Genomic DNA, 6,121 nt, shown 5'->3' with positions numbered 1-6,121 from the left:
CAAAAGCCACCTATGAGCGGAAAATGCAACTATTTAAATGAAAAATTCTTCGATGGCCCCTGCCGCCACCTATTAGCGACTTTGTGAACTATTATAATTTAAATCTAAAAAACAAAACAATGAAGTTTCTTGGTAAATCATATTTCATTTTGAAATAATTAATAAAAGATTAAATTGCACTAAAACAAAATAAATTATGTAAAAAATGAATACAAATAAATTATAATGAATATAAATAAATAATGATTATAAATAAGTAAATAATGATTATAAATAAATAAATAATGAATATAAATAAATAAATGATGAATATAAATAAATAAATAATGAATATAAATAAATAAATAATGAATATAAATAATAAAGAATATACACTAACTATTACCGTTAACCTCAGCAAGTTTTTATGGGAAGGGGAAACCGAAGATCTCGGGGGAAAACCCCTTTAACCAGTGGGGAGAGAACTTACTAACTTTACACAGAAGGAGTGGTTCCGAATTTTCACCCGAGGCCACTAGCTGGGATCGAACCTGACTCTACTCCGCCACCCCTCTTTCTACTGTACATTTCTGTAAAAAGTTATCTAAGTATTGGTCTAATAATTTATTTTCTTCTTAAATAGTACCATGCCAGCTCTAAAATTTGTATTTAAGAAAAGTGAAGGTGTTGCGGTGTTTGTGAGCATTTTAAAGTGGTGTTTTTCCTGAAGTCTTCCTCTGTAAAATGATCACCGCAAACTGCATCTGTTGCGTTTGGAACCCAGTCTGATCTTCCAATGGCTTTGAGCCATTTTTGCAACAAAGGATTCACTTTACCTGGAAACCTTATTGTAATTTTGAATAATTTAGAATAAAAATGTCTTCAATTTTTTTTTTGGAATATTAGTGCTGCTCTTACTTATGCCAAGAAACTTTTTTGTTTCTGCCATTATTTTCGCAAGACGAAACTGCGCATTTCCTACCCATTATGCTTAAAATTTCACTCAAAATCTATGAAAAAATAGTAAAGAACTCACAAAAGAAACCTTTATTGTGTGAATAAAGAGTTTTCAGATATACATGACTTTAATTTAAAAAAACGCGTTTTCAAAATTTTTCTTAAAAACGCGTCGCTTTCCCTCTTCAATTCAAAAGTTAAAATTATAATAGCTCACAAAGTCGCTAATAGGTGGCGGCAGGGGCCATCGAAGAATTTTTCATTTAAATAGTTGAATTTTTCGCTCATAGGTGGCTTTTGTCGTAGTTGATAACCCTCCCATGATTTTCGTTCCTATCTTCACTAATGCTGTGTTAAAGCCTATGGGGAAAATTTGAACTGGGTCTCTAGATAGTATTATTCCCAACTCAATGGTTAATTCTAGGGCTATGCAAGTACTCGAACATCATCGATTACTCGGCATTTTTTGAAATCCATACTCGAACTGGACCTCGAATAAGTAATTGGAAAACACTTGTCGAATATCGAGTACCAAGAAATTGAATAGTTGGGTACCCGATTACTCGAATAAGCTGCTGTAAGTTCAAAGACGGGTGTTTGCCACTTTTTGGGGTGGAAATAATAAACGGTACCTACAAGACGTACAAACAACAAATGCTTTGAATGAACTTTGGGATGGATCACGGTTTTTAATACGTAGTTTTCTTTTCTTCATGAATTCGGATTTCGGCCGGCGTTAGAACTTAGGAGTCTTAACTTCCTAAGCAATATACGGACAGATGGTACATTAATAATTTAAAAAATGTATATTGTATTGTTATTTTACTATTAATTACTATAATTAGGCTAGTAGTTTAGTATACTAGTCTTTTTATATACCACTAGTCACTATAGTGTTACTTAAGTTCTGGAAACTGTGGTTCATTTAAATTTAAGGAATATTTTTCAGCATTGAAAGCTAGTTAATACTCATTTTAAATTTAATTTCCTAATTACTCGAATAAAACCAGCTAATAATCAAGTATACTCGATAACCCTACTCATTAAAAATTTTACTCGAAGTTTTTTCTGAATTACTTGACTCGAATGAGACAAAGTTTCCCCTTAATCAAGTACTCGATACTCGACTCGACTCGAATTTTCGATACACGACATGATTACCTAAAACCACTACTCGCACAGCCCTAGTGAATTCGAATTGGAGTGTACAAACATGCCACAGCCGCCGTTGCACAGACCTTCAAATCCAAAGACTTATAATATAATCATTTAAAAAAATTAAAACACCTCGATTTAATTAAATGGTCCAGTGGACCACTAACCCCCCTCCGATTTAATTAAATGGTCCAGTGGACCACTAACCCCCCTCCGATTTAATTAATAAACTGGTCCGTGCAATTTTTAAACTGGTCATTTGCCCACTGCCACCGCCTTATTTCCCACGCTGCAACCAAAGACTATATTTACGCTTCGCTACATAGACTGGCGTGTTAAATGTCTCAACTTGCAGCATTCGATAGCAGACGCTGGTCAAAATTTCCCCCGCGATACAGCAGTGCTAGTAGCGGCGCCTCTAACGGCTGGTCAAAGGCATCTCCCGTGTTTCGAAAGTGTTAACAGGTTTTTTGTATGGAGACGCCTGTCTAGTAAGCGAAGCGTATATATTCTTTGCTAGCAACTGCCACTCAATGTGCTTAGGCATAAAAAGGCTCCGCACAATAAAGTGCTTGCTGTCAGGTCATTTAAAAAGAAAATATATGGTGTTGCCCGAAGGCCTCAAACACCGAGCATGGGCGCACAATAAATATCTAGTAATGTCTTTTGCATGATGTTAAATTAGTTGATTTGACTCTTTTCTTTAGTCACGCGCTTTGAAAATCGCTCGAGTTTTCTAATTTCTAAAATATTACATGGTTTTCCTAAAATCTGACTTTGTTAATGTTTAAATAGTATTAGTAAAAATGCTATAGTATTCAGGTGCATGTTGTTAGGAAAATTAAAGGTACAAATAAAGGGCTTAATAAGCCTCAAAGTTTGGGTGAAAGTAACCAAGTTATTTCACATTCTTTTGTTTTCATGTAGTAGTGTTTAGGTAGTCTCAATTATTTTTAATTTAATTTCCTTTTTATAAATTGTACTGTTATAAATGAAATAACTGAAGAGTTACTTCGATATTTTGCACAGGTAAATTCCACCGTAGTAAAATTTTCATTTTAAAGGCCATAATCAGGAATGAATTAAAATATTTTGGGCCTTGGTTTATAACCACATTTGCAAAGGCTTATGGTCATTGGATTCTTTATATTTATACTAGTTTTTATTTTTTATTAAATTACTTATTGAAAGTAAAATATTATTAACAAGCGTCTGAGCTGCACCATGGATTAAATAAGGTTATTTAATCCATGGCTGCACTTTTTTTGTTGTGGAGTAACAGATATAATAGTAAAAAACACAATTGAGAATTACTTAAGTTTTTTAAAGAGTGAGATAAAACTATTGAGGGCGCAAAAAAAATAAATAATTAACCGTCTTACATTTCTTTATGGATGATATAGGTATAAATATTAAAATTTGCAATGTTTTTTTCGTTGTAGTGGATCATTTTCACTATCAGCAACACTGTTGCTTCTGATCTATTTAAATAGGATATCCTATACTGCCCACACTATATAGCATTCTAGGTGTAAAATGTTGCCTTATAGATCCTATAATTTATAATTCCCTTTTAAATGAAGGTAGATAAAAATTGCCTCTAGCCTATTGAATGAATACCAATTTCTACTTTTATCCACTTAAACAATTCATTTTGTCGTAGACTTAGAGAAATTCTTAAAGCCAACGTAAGGGGAATAGCACAGGGAAGGGTGAAATGTTGATGATGAGGAAAATTTCCCAAGTCGGAAGTGATATACATAGTTTGCATCCCTACATCATCAATAACGCAGTAAGAGTAAATATGTAATATTTGTAATTTGAGCAAGAATTTACCATAGAATAACGCCATTTTGCTGGTGTAGATTTCTTACTAATATGCGAGGGTTAACGCTTTCAATCGTCTGTTTGCGGATTTTAATTATTTTAAAAGGATTATAAGAATTTAGTTTCACGTTAAAAATGGTTACCTGCCTTGTTAAAAATTGTTCAGTTAGTTCAATTAGAGGCCGAATATTGTCATTTTATTCGATACCAAAGGTAATTATAAAAGGGATCACCACAAAGACCTAATTTGATTAACTTTTTCCGGTCGTCATTTGCTATTTATTTAAATAACCCGGGTTTAAAATCTTATCTGGTTTTGCTTAAGGCCCATAACAATATTATTTTAAAAACTTTAAAGCATATAAATCTAATTTTCGTCAGTTTTGTTGCTTCAATGCGATAACCAACAAAATGGATACCTATTTAGTAGCTATGTTTTGAGTTTTTGACCCCCCTCCCATTTTCCATGGAGACCATAGGCCACTCCCTTCGGTGCAAACTATGTATTCCAAAGCCACCTAGCCTTCCCTGTTTCGTGGGGTAGAGGGAAGGTGAAAATTGAGATATAATTTACTGTTTTCAGTCAGTTACAGGCAACATAATTCCACCATCTATTTATCTATTGTTAGAGGTGACAAAATTTCAAATTGTGCACAGGGGAAATGGCTGAGAAAAGCAGCTTGTAACTGAATACGCTCCCCCTAACTTTTTTCCCGCCACCTTGTGCCCAACCACTTAAATATCATAGAGTTTAATAAATTACCCATTTTATTGTTGTGAAATTCTGTAGGAAGTAAAACCTGACACATTTTTTTTAAGTGGGGGGGGGGGGGTAGGAGGAAAAGGGACCCTTTTTAGACAGCATGGCTGCCACCCTCACCACTTTGCGACTCCAATAGTCACTGATGTATTTTCTACCAATTTTCATGTTCATGATGATTCTATTTGATTAGTAATTTAATTAGTTCAAATTTGTAAATCCATTTGGTCAAACATTTACTTCTGAAATAAGTTTTATTTGTTTCTCGACTATACTTGAGCGAAGTGAGTGCGCGGCGCTGTCAGGCGCCAATACGCAAGGAAAACACGTGTTTTTGGCCTTTTTGGAAGCTGCGGCTTCGGTGCATTCACCCAACCCTTGAAACTCTTGTACCTTTTCCTGTCAATCAAATGCTTCAAACCTGTGCTCATTTTTGTTCCTATTTAAGTTGATACGATTTCACTAGGTACGATTACAGCAGGCTCACCGTCAATGCGCGGAATGGGGCTGGGGCGTGTCAAAAAAGTGGTGTCGACGGATACACGACGCAAATATTTTTTAGAAAAACGTTACTAAACTCCTAAAATGACGCCTTTTTTAAAAGCTAAGTTGATTAAAAAATTATCATTTGCGGCCGGCAAAAAATTGGTTTCGTAATCTACGCGTCAAGTGCTACATTCTCCGCCACCCAAAAATACAAAAACACAGTAATTCCCTAAAATTAGTACATTTTTAACTTTAAGTTAATTATTATTTGCGGCCCAAAAAAAAATAGTTTCGTAATCTACGCGTCAAGTGCTACATTCTCCGCCACCCAAAAATACAAAAACACGGTAATTCCCTAAAATTAGTACATTTTTAACATTAAGTTAATTAATTTAATTATCATTTGCGGCCCAAAAAAAAATAGTTTCGTAATCGACGCTACATTCTCCACCAAAAAAATTGATGTGTTGTAAGTTTGGGGGAAAAACAAATACAGCTAACAAGTCAGGCTTCATGTTTTGCTAGCAAATAATGATTTAATAATAATAATATTTATTTATTTCTTAGATATATACAATGGGTTTTGAATATTATTCTGGCCAAGTCGTAACACGACTTTTAGGCCACAACGTTCAATTTTACAACTTCAATAAAGATTTCCCTTACCAAAAAATAAGTTGGCTAAAAACCACTTATGACAACTTGTTTTTCAACTTGGTTTTCAGGTTGTATTTGGGACAAATGCCTACTTAAAAATACCTTAAATCCTCTTTATTAATCAACTTATTTCCAACTAAACCAGAATCAACATTTACATTTAACTACTTAAAACCAACTTAAATCCTACTAGGGAAACATCTAAAATCCAACTTGAAAATATGTAACTTCCTGACTACTAAAAACTAACTAATTATAAACTTTTCAAAAGCAGTATTTTCCTACCAACTTAATAACAAC

General features: G+C 33.8%; 1 protein-coding gene across 2 annotated transcripts in view; it reads left to right on the top strand.

Moving 5' to 3' along the window:
• The first annotated feature begins 2,981 nt into the window (after positions 1 to 2,981).
• The window catches only part of LOC149934187 (uncharacterized), a 33,572-nt gene continuing 30,432 nt past the window's right edge, over positions 2,982 to 6,121 (top strand). For both annotated transcript variants that reach the window (XR_016482322.1, XM_090181002.1), the window contains exon 1: positions 2,982 to 3,120. The gene's annotated coding sequence lies outside the window, so the exon portion shown is untranslated. The remainder of the gene's footprint in view (positions 3,121 to 6,121) is intronic.

The sequence above is a fragment of the Leiobunum rupestre genome, chromosome 7 (genome assembly GCF_980474605.1).
Source record: "Leiobunum rupestre chromosome 7, qqLeiRupe1.1.hap1, whole genome shotgun sequence".
NCBI classification, from domain to species: domain Eukaryota; kingdom Metazoa; phylum Arthropoda; class Arachnida; order Opiliones; family Sclerosomatidae; genus Leiobunum; species Leiobunum rupestre.
The sequence above is the reverse complement of the archived record's forward strand: the minus strand, read 5'-3'. Positions and strand labels throughout refer to the sequence as shown.